The sequence below is a fragment of the Podarcis raffonei genome, chromosome 12, assembly GCF_027172205.1.
Source record: "Podarcis raffonei isolate rPodRaf1 chromosome 12, rPodRaf1.pri, whole genome shotgun sequence".
NCBI lineage: Eukaryota > Metazoa > Chordata > Lepidosauria > Squamata > Lacertidae > Podarcis > Podarcis raffonei.
In genome coordinates, this window is record NC_070613.1 from 9,075,397 (window position 1) to 9,090,931 (window position 15,535).

At 46.3% G+C, this 15,535-nt stretch overlaps 1 protein-coding gene across 1 annotated transcript in view; it reads right to left on the minus strand.

Moving 5' to 3' along the window:
• The window catches only part of XIRP1 (xin actin binding repeat containing 1), a 291,979-nt gene that overhangs the window by 212,794 nt on the left and 63,650 nt on the right, over window positions 1-15,535 (minus strand). The gene's annotated exons all lie outside the window — the stretch shown is intronic.

Here is a 15,535-nt window from a genome sequence, read left to right on the forward strand (position 1 = left end):
GTACCCCGCCCATCTGGCTGGGTTTCCCCAGCCACTCTGGGCGGCTTCCAACAAAGGTGAAAAATACACTAAAATGTCACATATTAAAAACTTCCCTGAACAGGGCTGCCTTCAGATGTCTTCTGAATGTCAGGTAGATGTTTATCGCTTTGACATCTGATGGGAGGGCATTCCACAGGGCGGGCGCCACTACCGAAAAGGCCCTCTGCCTGGTTCCCTGTAACTTGGCCTCTTGCAGTGAGGGAACCGCCAGAAGGCCCTCGGAGCTGGACCTCAGTGTCCGGGCAGAACGATTGGGGAGGAGACGCTCCTTCAGAGCGTCATCCCTTGCCTGCAGAGCTAGCAGTCTCTCACCCTTTTTTGAACACCTTCCCTTGTGGAGTGTTCCCTCAGCCTCCTCTCCCCTTTCCCTGGGAGTCCTCAGGGCAGCCGCTGCCACCAGCCTGGTCTCTGAGCTGCCCCCTCACTTGCCCCAAAGAGAGGTGCCTCCTCACACTGCCCCACAGGGGCCTGGAAAGAGGATGCTCCCAGCCTTGGTGGCCCAACAGAGACTGGCCAAAGGTGAACATGAGGCCAGCACTTTACCATGGGAGGCAGCTGGGTCTGCTTAGCAGAAAGGTTCCCCTTCAGCCCCAGGCACTCAGCTCCCAGGCAGGCATTGCACACAGCAAGCACAAGAAAGGTCAGTGCAAGAAAGGCCTGGCCAGACTCCCATTTGTCTGTCCATTCCCAGCAGCAAGACCCGGTTGCTTGCTTACTCCAAGGCTGCCTCAACTACTGGCAACCAGCACCCCCTGGCCAGCCCCAGAGGCACCATTCCCCTTGGGAGCTTGTATCCAGGGCTGCTGCAACAAGCAGCTGTGCAAGCCTTTGGGAGGAAGAGATGCAGGAGGACTTCAGAGGAGAGAGGGAAGGAAAGAGGGACAGAGGCCCGTGTTGCCCGTAGCACCCCGACCATCATTCAAGGCACCTCTGGTTGCCATGGCACACTGGCTGAAAACCACTGGCATAGCTGATTCTTTGGACTGGCATGGGGCTCCCAGCACCCCCGTTGACTAAGGATCCAACCCAATGCCATATCTGCCATCAAGTTGTGACAATTGCTATGAGGTGGGCAAAACCCCCAGACAGGCCCAATATCATGTGAATGCAAATTCCTCCTTGGCTCTGAATATGGCGACTGAAAATTTCCACAGCAAGCTCTCATGCAGGGCCTGCCTGGTTGTCTGCCAGCTGACCTGCAGCGTAACACTTAGGGTGGGAGGGCTGGGAAATCTGGCACTAGCTAAGGCAGAGAGCAAGGTGCAGCTGGCTTTTATTAAAGGCAGGTTTAGGGGAGTGCGACTGGTTTGCCTGCACCGGGCACTGAGCCAAGAGGGCACCACAACAGTGACTTAGAACAGAGAGGTGGCGCCAAAGTTTGGCATTGCATAGGGCATGCTGAAACGTGAAAGCCTAAAGTTCACCGCTGCTTATATAGCCAGGAAGCAGACCAGAGGAAATAAGTTCCCCCTCTGGTCTTCTCCAAGAGCTATGTCTGCGCTGGTGCCAGAGGTTTTCCTGGCACCATCGTAGCTGTGCTGGGCTGCAACCGCCATGCAGTGGTAAGCGGTCTTTTTCTTTTTGCCACACCAGCTTCCCATGCTATAAAGCCTTTGGCACCTCAGGTTCATATTCCTACCCATGGCTCAGAATTTAATGCATAACTTGCTAGGAGTGGACTTTATAAACTCAGGAGTCCAGAAGGGCAATCAGCTGCTGATGGGCTTTCTGCCAGGAGAGGCAATTTAAAAAGAAAACAACAATTCCACCCACCATCGTGTTGATTTTACTATGAAGGGGTTAACTGCCGATCATAAACGTGATATCTTAATGGTATGTGACTTCAGCCTGGCAAGCAGGAATTTAGCAGGAGAAGCTTCTCCCATCTCTTATCTCTATTCCGTACCAGGCGTCTGTTAAAAGCAGAGGAGCAGGGCCAGTAAAAGAAGGTGGCAATCTTTGGTGGCAGTCGTTTCAAATAAAACCAAGCAACTATGATACTCAGAATGCATCTGGATGTTCTAGGGGGTGATGAAGTGAGCAGCAGTGTGGATCCCACATAATGGGGAAGTTAATGCAACATGGGTTCCCAGGTTAAAATGGGTGGTTCTGATTTAGATTTCACTCCTTTGGAGCCACAGGATCTTTCTGAATAAGACCTCCTGAGTTCACCTCCTTCCACATTCCGTTCCAAACAGTAGCCAAGATGGCAGACACCTAATGGGAGACATTGCGACGAATTCTGAAATTTGGACACATCCCCGTAGAAGGAAAGGCGTTTTCTATCTTTGAGAGTCATCTTAAAGTAAACAAGAGCAGCTGAATTTTGAAGGATTCGGTTTCTTCTGACTCACCAGCCTTTTTACCTTTTTACACTGCATTAACATTTGGACTTAAGAGAAGCAAGAAACAAGATTTTGGCTCCACTTTTAAATATGGAGGCCTGGCTGGAAGAAATATGGACCTTATTGGGACAGAGCTTTTTCGAGATTTGGTGTTCAATATAAAGGACTATCAAAAAACCGGCAGAGAGGAATTGAGAGAGAATTAAGAGCCTCGGACGTGAGGTCGCCAGGCTGACAGCAGATAGACTGATGGACATTTGTTGGGGTTCGAAACCGGGAAAGGGGGGGTGGGGCTTTGGGAATCCAAAGGGTGTACAATTATACTCTGTTTCATTTAATTTTGTTTTGCCACTAATATAAAAATGGGGAATCCGTGGAAGGGAATTGGGGTCGACCTTAGAAAAAGATTTTTAAGAATAAGTACTGATGTATAAAGATTGAGGTTTATAAGTTAAAATTGGTTAACTAAAATGAATTAAAGAAAATAAGGTAAAGTTTGGGGACAAGAACTTGCTGAGCTAAAAATTGGAATTGGAATACAAGAAGGGGAGGTGTGGGGGAGTCAAGGAAATTGGTTATTGATAGTAAGGAATGTAAATTTTATGTGTTTTTAATTGTTTCTTTGTTTTTTCTTTATTTTTTGAAAATTTCAATAAATATTTATTAAAAAAAAAAATTCCTTAGCAGCATCCCAACATTGCCCCCCAACACTGCTGATAATGGCTATACACCTGTTGCCAGAGCAAAGGCCTGTCTGAATGTGCAATCAATAAAAATGCAGCCAATTTTTAATCCCAGATTGTTGTCTTGTCAAGGTTGCTCCATCTCACCGTTGCAATTGTTTTCGCCCACTGCTAGCGGTTCCGCACTACACCCGCAATCAAGCACAAATCTGGAAGCAGTCACAGACTTACTGCTTCTTTTGCTGCATTCAGGCAGCACATTTCCAGTTTCCACTTTAGCCAGGTTTGTATTCCATAGGTCTTCAGATCTCCACATAAGGAGATCTCTCCATTCTCCATTCTTCAATTCAAACCAAATTTTCATCATCCTGATCTTATTTTCCTTTGTATCCATCTTAACCGGCCTCTGGCTCTCCTTAATCATCTGTGGCATTATAGCTCCTCCTTCCTTTTCCTTCAAATCATCATGTATCTCTTTCATCACATTCTCAAATTTCTCAGATTTCTTTTCTTGTTCAGCTGCAGAGATTTTTAGTTCAACTGTAGAACCTTTTTGTTCAGCTACAAAGACTTGAGTCAAGTCCCTCCCAGGCTCAGTAACTTTATTTACTATTCCATTCAATATTGTAACATTTGTAGCCAAAACATCACTCTATTCCTGCAACTTTCCCAAGAGAAAAAAAGTCCTCTCCAGTTCAGCCAGTGTTTTTCCACTTACAGCCATTTTTGTAATGTCCTGAACCCCCTCTAGAGGGATTCTGGTTTCTTAGTATCTTCCAGTTCCAACCCAAAAGTCAAGTTAGCCTTTTCTTCTTTATTTTTAACAATTTGTTACCAAATTGTAACCAATATAACCAGCAAAGACAACAGAAACAAAGTTCTCCTTTTCCCCCAACTTTGACAGCTAGTTTGACAGCTGTCAAAGTCTTCTATATCTCTTCAGCAGGCTCTCTCACCGATCGCTCCCGGGTCCTGGGGGAGGGGTGACAATTCCGCTCTCAATATTAGCTCTTATCCTCCAGCACAATCACTTATATTGCCAAAACGTGGAGTTAATTGCTTTTATCCACAAAAGAGAAAGGTGTTCTCTCAACCTTAGTTATAAAATCCTTGCTTTAAGATGTTTACAAGGCGGGTAGGCGGACTTCCTCTTTGCACCTTACCCGGTCGTGCCTAATTCCCCCCAAAAATTTCCCTTTTTAAGTCCAATTTCTGTATTACTCACGGATTGTTACTTTTAGTCCAAATGTTCTGAGAAAGAAGTCAGCGCTCTCCGTCCATGGCATGCGGCTTCACTCAGTAGGGGAAGCAGTCGACTCACAGCACCGCACCACTCTCCGTCCCCCGTTCCGGAGCCTTTAAAAAGGCTCCTTCGCGGGTCGGGGGGCGCAAATGGTGCCCGCTGAGTTACTAGGTCCACAGGCTTCAGCACCTGTGGTTTCTGAGGGTCCCCGCGTCGCCGCCGCGGCAGGACCCGACCCCTACTAAGCCGATTCCCTCCGGAGCTCGGAGGGAATCCGCCATTAGGTGATGGCGCTAACCCGGAAGTCCGGGATGCTGCTAAGGAATTGGGGGCAATTGGCAAGCCCCCAGCTGGCTCCAGCCCACCGGCCGACGTGCTGATCGAACTCCAGTCTTTGGTGCAGCATGAATCTGCGACCCAGAGCTTCAGAAGCTTCAGAAGCTGGGCATGCAACTCAGCAGAGTAAACACACAACAGAAGTGGCAGGGAGAGGCTGTGTAAAGCATATTTACAAGCAGTTTATTCAGTGTACGTCAGGACAGAAGGAAAAACATGTCTTCTCCCTTTCATGTCCAAGCAAGCAGCTTAAGCAAAAGCTATACACAGACGGAAGTTCCCAGCAAGCTGTGCTATGCTGGAGTGTAAACAGACATATAACATACAACAATCCACACATCTGTTCTTAAGGTGGAACGGAATATTCTAACAGGCAGAAGCATAAAGGTCATACCTGGGGTATGGACCACGCCAAGATGCAAGTCAACTGAGTCGGCCTTCCTGGCCACTGCTGGTAGCTGTGTGGTCCATATGCCCCACACTTGGCTTCTGGGCACTTAGACCCCTCTAACAGGGTGTCCTGAGATTGCACCTTCTTGAGGTTGGGGTGATGCACCAATTCAGCCCAATCCCAGTACAGTGGTACCTCAGGTTACATACGCTTCAGGTTACATACACTTCAGGATACAGACTCTGCTAACCCAGAAATAGTGCTTCAGGTTAAGAACTTTGCTTCAGGATGAGAACAGAAATTGTGCTCTGGCGGCGTGGTGGCAGCAGGAGGCCACATTAGCTAAAGTGGTGCTTCAGGTTAAGAACAGTTTCAGGTTAAGTACGGACCTCCAGAACGAATTAAGTTCTGAGGTACCACTGTATTGAGTTCTGAATTAAGTTCTGAGGTACCACTGTATTGAGTTCTGAATTAAGTTCTGAGGTACCACTGTATTGAGTTCTGAATTAAGTTCTGAGGTACCACTGTATTGGACTAAAGAGCCAACCCAATGCTTTATCCGCCAAAAGTTGTGACATTTGCCACGAGGAAGGCTAAACCTCCAGACAAGCCCAATTTGTCTGGAGGCAAATTCATCAAACATCATTTGTTTATTGAGTTATACAGTACAGTACAACCCAACCCAACCAGGGAGCACAGGGACGACATACAAATTTTCTCACTCAGTGCAAAATCAAAACGAAGATTCGCAAATCTTTAGGGAAGCCATACTTCAGGAAGTGTTTCATTTCTAAGGAAACATGTCGTTGCTTTGCTGACACAACAGGACTCCGCAAGTGTGGTCTCCCCAAACGAAACTTCCCCAGTCTTGAGGAAACACGAGCAGAAAATGCTATTTCTTTGCATACAAAAAGGATGGCTAACACGGTACCAAAAACATGTTCTCTGAGCCCAGGCTGCCTCTTGTTGTTACTGGTTCCTAGAGATACAATCCTGGGCAAGGGAAATATAATTAATCTTCACCCCCTCCCACCTTGCAACGTTTCATTTTAGGCAGAGAGAGAGAGAGAGGAGGAAACGAAGTTTCTGCCTCCTCCCGCCGAGGGTTAGAGAGAGCAATTTCCTTTTCGCAGAGCAAGGCTCATTAAGGATTTTTCTTCTCAGAGCAAGACAATTGGGAGCGTCCCAAATTGGTTGTTCCCTCCAATTTGTTAGCAGGCTTGGGGGTCCTTGTAATGAGGAGGTGGTAGAGGCAAGGGGAAGCTGGGTGCAGAGGGTATCGGATAATATATTATGGGTTCCTAAGGTTACAGAACTCTGAAAGGCAAAATGTCTTTTAGAAGACATCTGAAGGCAGCCCTGTTTAGGGAAGCTTTTAATGTTTGATGTATTACAGTATTTTAATATTTTCTTGGAAGCCTCCCAGAGTGGCTGGGGAGGCCCGGCCAGATGGGAGGAGTATAAATAAATTATTATTATTATTATTATTAAACATTCAGGAGTACTGTTAACTAGATGCTCTGGTTTCCATCAGGCAAGCTCTTCCTCTTCTTATCTGCAGGATATATATTGATATCTCATGTCACATCCTGATGGTGTTGGGTGATACCCTGTTCTGCTGGTTGTGGTTCTCACTCCCAGGCCCTTCAGGAACTTCTATTTCCACTCCAGATGCTGCATTAGTTTCCCACACAGAGCTTGAATTGGGTCCTCACCGTTCTGATGAGACCTCCGTTTGAACCAGTGGCCACTTGCTTTGTATATCTTTGACACTTAAGATGCTTTTTCTTGCGGCAATACCATTGGCTAGGAGAGTGCCTGAAATATACTCTAAGTCACGTAGTGATTTCATGCTCTTTAATGCAGCTCGTAAAACAGTGAATGAACCCCCCCCCCAAAACCCTCAGGCTTTATATACATTATTTACACAATATGTTCTGTCTGATTGGCCGATTCTGCTTCCCTCCTGGAGCCTGATTGGGCTGCTACTGGAAGCCAATCAGTTGTTGCATTCCAGGATCCAATTGGCCTAATAGGCTGATTAACTTCCTCTTGGGGCCTGATTGGGCTGCTCCTGCAGGCTTGTTGCATTCTAGGATCCTCCCTACCTAAGATCCAAGCTTAGTACATAACAGTGGCAGAGATAGGGACCATCTTTTCAGATGTGCAGCTTTTGTGTTTTCCATTCTCATACGGTATTGTTGCAGGCCCAGCCTAATCTCAGTTTGGGATTATGTCACCAGTTTGGTAAAACTGTTGTCTATTGTATTGCTACCCAGGCATGGCCTGAGACAGTTTCTGGCTCTGGGTTGAAGTCAAAGACTGGAGCTATTGCTTTGTTGCCTTTGACCCCTGCCTTTGACTTCTGGGAAATGATTTATAATGAATGGGGGGGGGGAGAATGTTGAAAATAACTTTAGTTTAAAAACCAGAAGCTTTTCTTTTAGGTATAATTGGGGAAGAGGTACCCAAAGATCAGGAAAAAAACCTATTTATATATACTACCACGACTGCATGAATGGAATATGCCCAAAGATGGAAAGAAGAAGCAGTTCCAATGATTGAGACGATTGGCAATTAAAACTGCTGGAATACACAGAGATGGCGAAACTTACCAGACCAATCAGAGATCAAGATGAGAGACTTTTAAAAAAATAGAATAGGGAAAATTTGTTGAATATATGAAGACAAATTGCAAACAATTAAAAATGTTTGCAGGATTGACATAAACACGAGCAGTAAGAAATAACTTAAAGGGAGTTAAAAAGGTTAAAATTGTAAATAGATTTGCAATAGTAAGATTACGATATAAAATAAGGAACTGCAGTGACGGCGGGGAGGGAAGTTGAAGAAAATGTAGGCTGAATTTGTTTAGACTGAATTTTGTTGAAATATTGTGGAATGTAAAATAAATAAAAAATAAAATAAATAAAAAAATATTGTGGAATGTAAAATAAATAAAAAATGAAGTCAGAGGCAGGGTAGTTAAGTGGTATTTGGTGCCCTGGAATCAGTGCAAACCCTGTTCATTCACAAAACCCAGGGATGGGGGGATCTGTGGTTTTCCAGATGTTGACTGGGGAACATCTCCCATCATCCATGACCTTTAGCCATGCAAGGAGGGGCTAATGAGGGCCACAGGTTCCCCATTCATGCCCTAACCTGTAATTAAGCTTAAACAATGGAAAATAAAAAAAGATAACACTTTCCCCATGCTTTCCCAGCAACTGATTCCAGAGTAAAACAAACCAATTTTAGCAGACTCCATTTGTCCCAACCAAGTGAACCAAAGCCTGCCTGGTCTGCCAGCTTGCACAAGACTTTAGCAACTCCTCCTGTCTCCATTGCTCGAACAATGCTTACCGCTAACTCCAAGAAGATGTGGTCCTCTTGAGAAGGTAAGTGTGCTCCAATGATACAGACAGGAACTGTGGATGAACTGGGCAGGAACTGCACTTCTTCCTTCCCACCAGCAGGTGGCAGAGTCCAACAGGGATATATACATCTGGCCAACGCTATTCTGTTCTGGTCCATGATGAGCAAACAGTGTAGGTTGCTTTGGGTGCAGAAACAAAAACATGACGGACTGGGATGTACCGAAAGCAAGAGATTACAAATGAACTTATCTAGGTTTCCCCGCTCTACCCTTTCTGTCTGTGTTTACACTTTCATGTCTTGTAAATGCTGAAACCTGAAAAAAACCCACTTTTACAAACATTTTGGAACTTTTCAGAAACGCCCACTTGAGGGGGGTGACTTCTCTTACGTCATCAGCGAGCGCTCCAGTTGGAGAACAGCCTTTACCAAAGGTGTCATGGGCTTTGAAGACACTCGAACTCAGGACGCAAGGGAGAAACGTGCTAAGAGGGAGGCACGCTTGGCAAATCCACACCGTGATCAACTCCCACCCGGAAACCAATGTCCCCACTGTGGAAGGACGTGTGGATCCAGAATTGGCCTCCACAGTCACTTACTGACTCATTGTTAAAACCATGTTTATGGAAGACAATCTTACTCGGCTACGAGGGATCGCCGAAGAAGCAGAAGAAGAAGCAGCCTGTTGTCTATTGCTACTTTATTAGCAATGGCAGAATACCTGTTTTGAAGGCTCAATTGCCAGCAACTACAAGTATGGCTAGGAATGTCCCCTGCCAGGATCCCTAGATAGTCCCTTGAGGATCTCTTGAGGGTCATTGTTATCTACTAAGCTTGGATCCTAGAACAATAGGCAAGTAGGATCCTAGAATGCAAAAACTGATTGGCTTGCAGGGAAAGACCAATCAGGCTCCAGGAGGAAGTTAATCAGCCTATTAGGCTCCTAGGATCGTAGAATGCAACAACTGATTGACCTGCAGGAAAAGACCAATCAGGCTCCAGGAGGGAAGCAGAATCAGCCAATCAGACCTTACTCATTGTGTAAATAATGTATATAAAAGCCTGGGGTTTGGGGGGCAATTCAATCACTGTTTTACAAGCTGCAATAAAGAGCATGAAATCACTACAGGACTCCGAGTATATTTCAGTCATTGTAGATAATACTGAATTAGATCATCTGGCTTGGTATCAGGCAGTTTCCGAAGATCTCAGGGAACGGCGTGGGAAAAACTCTCCACCTGAGTTGGCTAGATGGGCCAGTGTGTTGGTTTCCAGGCTGTGCAAAACGCTTGTTGGCTATCCCTTGCGACAATCACACAGCCGCTCGGCTATATGCCGGTTTCAGGAATCTCTAGGAAAAGTGCCATTTGTCTGGGCCCCCTTCTTACATTGCTGTGCCTCCTCTGGCTTACCCGGTTGGCACAATGCCCCCATTGCAGTGTCACTCCAGAGCATTGTGGGGAAGACTTGTCAAATGTGCCTTCTGTGTCTCTCTTCCTTCTAGAATGGGTGTGCCCAGATGACAATTAGGTTGACCAACCACATCTGGTCCCCGATTGGCCTCTTCGACAAGTGTCGGCCCCCGTTTCCGTGGTGATATTTGGCAGCACAGCAGTGGTTGGTGGAATCCTTTCCCTCCCTCCCTTCCCGCAAGGAACTTCCAGATCGTGGGGATGACGTTGCAGGCAGCCAGAGGCAAATCCTAGCAGTGGTTCCAAACATACTTTTTTAAAGAAACAAAATTCCCTTGCAACATTCACGCTACAAGGAACTCGTAAGCCACCTGTTCTCAGCAGCTAGGAGCATCAAAACTAGACACTGGAGGGACCTGTCAGGAGTGAACGTGGACCACTGGTCCCAAACCGCCTAGGAAACAGCCATGGAGCTGTTGGGGTGCGTCCAGGGAGACGGGGGCATTTGGCAGGCCCCCAGCCACCGGCCGGCAGCCGGACAAACTCCGGTTCCTGCTTGCAACAGCATCAATCAGCGCCTCGCGCCTCAGAAGCCTTCAGAGACTGAGCATGCTCTAATCAGCAGTGAATAACTTTTCACAACGGAAATGGCGGACAGAGGCATATGTAAGTATATTTACAGGCATTTATTCAGCATCGGGACGCGGGTGGCTCTGTGGGTTAAACCACAGAGCCTAGGACTTGCTGATCAGAAGGTCGGCAATTTGAATCCCCGTAATGGGGTGAGCTCCCGTTGCTCGGTCCCTGCTCCTGCCAACCTAGCAGTTCAAAAGCACATCAAAGTGCAAGTAGATAAATAGGTACCACTCTGGCGGGAAGGTAAATGGCATTTCCGTGTGTTGCTCTGGTTTGCCAGAAGCAGCTTAGTCATGCTGGCCACATGACCTGGAAGCTGTACACCGGCTCCCTCGGCCAATAAAGCGAGATGAACGCCGCAACCCCAGAGTCGTCTGCGACTGGACCTAATGGTCAGGGGTCCCTTTACTTTATTCAGCATCAGGAAGAAAGGAAAAACATGTCTGCTTCCCTTTGTGTCCAAGCAAACAGCAGTATAGCAAAAGCAATATACAATGGAAGTTCCCAGCAAGCTGTGCTGGAATGTAAACAGACATGTGACATACAACAACTCCACATGCCTGTCCGAAAGGTGGAATGGAACTATATCCTAACAGGGGCATGCGATGATTTTTTTCCATAGGGGAACAGTTAGGGCCGGAAGCGCCAGCTTGCAGGGGGACGGGGTGTGTGTGTTATGCATGTGACATTGTGACACCCTGACATTGTGTGTGTGAGCATTGTGCCTCCCTCCCTAAGCCAGGCAGAAGTTTCCCTTGCTTTGGGAAGGAAGCAGCAGGGGAACATTTAGGGGCTAGCCTACTCCCCTAAGTTCAGTGACCACATGCCACTGAAACACCCCTAACTAGAAAAGCTAGCCAACAAATTGAAACTGGCATGGGGAGAAACAACAGAGGATCCTTCACCCCAGTGTGGCTCCCTTTATTACACTGCTCTTTCTCTAGAAAAAGAGGCATTGGGACTCACCATGAACACCTCCCTCGTTCTCTTAGAATGCCAATAGTACCTGAGAGGTGCCAGAACAGAGTTCCAGCTGAATAAAAGCCCTGCATAAAAAGGTAAAGGTATAGGACCCCTGACAGTTAAGTCTAGTCGCGAACGACTCTGGGGTTGGGGCGCTCATCTCGCTTTACTGGCCGAGGGAGCCGGCGTTTGTCCGCAGATAGTTTTTCTGGGTCATGTGGCCAGCATGACTAAGCCGCTTCTGGTGAAACCAGAGCAGCGCATGGAAACGCCGTTTACCTTTCTGCCAGAGCGGTACCTACAGTATTTTTTGCTCTATAAGACTCACTTTTTCCCTCCTAAAAAGTAAGGGGAAATATGCGTGCGTCTTATGGAGCGAATGCAGGCTGCGCAGCTATCACAGAAGCCAGAAAAGGGATTGCTGCTTTCACTGTGCAGCGATCCCTCTTGCTGTTCTGGCTTCTGAAATTCAGAATTTTTTTTTTCTTGTTTTCCTCCTCCAAAAACTAGGTGCGTCTTGTGGTCTGGTGCGTCTTATAGAGCGAAAAATACGATATTTATCTACTTTGCACTTTGACGTGCTTTCAAACTGCTAGGTTGGCAGGAGCTGGGACCGAGCAACGGGAGCTCACCCCGTCGTGGGGATTCGAATTGCCGACCTTCTGATCGGCAAGCCCTAGGCTCAGCGGTTTACAACACCCAAAAAGTCCATTCCCCCATACGTACAAAACTCATTGCAATCAACCGAATGCAACCAATCAGGCCCCGGGCTCCCCAATCTCAGAGCCAACGAAAATTAATAAATGAACAGATGAAGAACTTACCCATATGATGCTGACACAAAACGTCCCCCATACACCATGCAAAAGAAGGGAAATGATTGCACCTCTTCTCTCTTCCACCTTTCTCCCCACCCCTGGCAACCTCACAATGGCTTTGATAGCAATGTCTCACACCAGATGTAACTGACCTGCAGATAAGACTCTTATGAACTGAAAACAGAGATGTTATATGCACCTTTGTCATCCATGGGAATCTTTCAATAAAATCTTTTTTTGGGGGGGGCTCCCATTAACCTTGGAAAGCAGAGCTACTTCAAGACCTTTTGCTGCCACACCCCTTGCCCCAAGCGAAAATGCGCAAGACCCAATGCCAAGTTATTTCTGGTCTGTGATGCAGAAAATCCCACAAGCACCTATCCTCTTCTCTGGTGCTAAAGATGCAAAAATAATTAACTAGCCATTTTTGCCATTTCTTTACAACCAATGTCCTCTGCCCAAGGCATCTTCCTCCCTCTGCCCAGCGGCTTCAAATTACATAAGGCCCTATTCACATCCAGGCTAAGATGGCTGTACACTGGTACCTTGGTTGTCGAACAGCTTGACTCCCAAACAAATTGGCTCCCAAACGCCACAAACCCAGAAGTGAATGTTGTGGTTTGCAGAAGTTTTTTGGAAGCCAAACATCTGACGGGGCTTCCACTGCTTCTGATTGGGTGCAGGAAGCTCCTGCAGCCAATCGGAAGCCGTGCCTTGGTCTTGGAACTATTCCAGGAGTCGAATGGACTTCTGGAACGGATTAAGTTCGACAACCAAGGTACCACTGTAATGTGTTTTCTGTACGGCCGCTGTTAAAAAAACCGTTCGGAACTTTTAGTCAGCATAAACTTCAGCCACCAAAATGCTTTGTTGTTGTTTAGTCATTTAGTCGTGTCCAACTTTTCATGACCCCGTGGACCAGAGCACGCCAGGCACTCCTGTCTTCCACTGCCTCCCGCAGTTTGGTCAAACTCATGCTGGTAGCTTCGAGAACACTGTCCAACCATCTCGTCCTCTGTCGTCCCCTTCTCCTTGTGCCCTCCATCTTTCCCAACAACAGGGTCTTTTCCAGGGAGTCTTCTCTTCTCATGAGGTGGCCAAAGTCTTGGAGCCTCAGCTTCAGGATCTGTCCTTCCAGTGAGCACTCAGGGCTGATTTCCTTCAGAATGGATAGGTTTGATCTTCTTGCAGTCCATGGGACTCTCAAGAGTCTCCTCCAGCACCATAATTCAAAAGCATCAATTCTGCGGCGATCAGCCTTCTTTATGGTCCAGCTCTCACTTCCATACATCACTACTGGGAAAACCATAGCTTTAACTATATGGACCTTTGTTGGCAAGGTGATGTCTCTGCTTTTTAAGATGCTGTCTAGGTTTGTCATTGCTTTTCTCCCAAGAAGCAGGCGTCTTTTAATTTTGTGACTGCTGTCACCATCTGCCGTGATCATGGAGCCCAAGAAAGTAAAATCTCTCACTGCCTCCATTTCTTCCCCTTCTATTTGCCAGGAGGTGATGGGACCAGTGGCCATGATCTTAGTTTTTTTGATATTGAGCTTCAGACCATATTTTGTGCTCTCCTCTTTCACCCTCATTAAATGGTTATTTAATTCCTCCTCACTCTCTGCCATCAAGGTTGTGTCGTCTGCATATCTGAGGTTGTTGATATTTCTTCTGGCAATCTTAATTCCAGCTAGGGATTCATCCAGCCCAGCCTTTCACATGATGAATTCTGCTTATGTGGCTAATAATAATAACTTTATTATTTGTACCCTGCTCATCAGGGCTTTCTTTTCAGCCAGAACTTGTTGGAACTCGTTGAGCGCCATTGCCATTCTAAGAGAACAAGGCTGAGTTCCGGTGCTTCTGTTTCTAGAAAAACATCACTGCCACTCATCCGATTAAGTTGCCCTGGGCACCAGCTTCCAGTGAGCACCAGCCACCATTGGTTGCCTTTTAGATCGTCTGGAATTCTGCGATTCAAACAGGTTTGCCTCGCCTCTTCCTCTATATGTTGCTTTGAATGCAACAATACTTTGATATATTGCACAAGTTTACATTAACCGGCGAAGATGGTAATCTCTCTTGAAGGTGCCCGATTCAGGGTGTGTTGACCTCCTACTGATGTCTCAACCGCCTCAGTGTTGCTGGCTTTCCTTCACGGAACATTTTCCCTCTTAGACTTCCTTTTCTTTTTTTCCTGCTATGATGTGCAAGGGAAGGAGGTACAGCTGTTAAAAAGTAAGTAGCATTGGCAAAGGTTTATGTGTGTGTGTGTAGAGATAAACAGTGTGAAACTTGGTGCTTCTTTCTTGCATCCAAAGCTCAGGAATAGTGCTGGTGCCTAGATTCAGTGGTAAAGCATCCGCATAGAAAAGTTGCCTGACTCTGGGCAGTGAAGACTTTTATTCCGGAGCAGGGATGGAAGGATCTGATAATTTTGGTTCTTGCAGTTTCTCATTTTTCTGGTTTTTAATTTCTGCAATAATTTGCAATTATCACTATTCTTCTTCTTTAGCGAACACTCGTAGCTGAGTAAGATTGTCTTCCATGAAAATGGTCTTAACAGAGAGTCCATAAGTGACTGGATCCACACATCCTTCCACAGTGGGGACATTAGTTTCCAGGCAGGAGTTGATCACGGTGAGGGTTTGTCAAACATGCCTTCTTCTTAGCTCATTTCTCCCTTTTGTCCTGAGTTTGAGTGTCTTCAAAGTCCATGATGCCTTTGGTGAAGGCTGTTCTCCAACTGGAGCGCTCGCAGGCCAGTGTTTCCCAATTGTTGGTGTTTTTATTACATTTTTAAAGATTTGCCTTGAGAGCATCTTTAAACCTCTTTTGTTTCCGCTTGGCATTACACTTTCCATTCTTAAGTTCGAAATAGAGAAGTTGCTTTGGAAGACGATAATCAGGCATCCGAACAACATGACCAGTCCAACATCCCCACCGCAGAGGAATTCTGGGAATTCTAGTTAATAAAAGGGTGCTGGGAATTGTAGTTTTGTCAGGTAAACTACGGTTCCCAAGTTCTTTGTGAGAGAGGGGGGTCTGCTCTAAATGTCCTTTAAAAGTACGGTGTACACTTAGCATCACACATTGAAGCTCAATTCCTTTTTGGTTAGATGAAATCTATACTAAAATCGAAACAATATCAACACTGAATCAGAAAAAGGCAACAATAAGGAAGCGTTTGCAGGAAAGTATGTTTTTAATCTTGGCACTTGCTGTGACAGGATAGATTCCTTAAGTTTATCAGAAGCCAAAGCCTGATTAATTATTCACCTTATCCATAGCC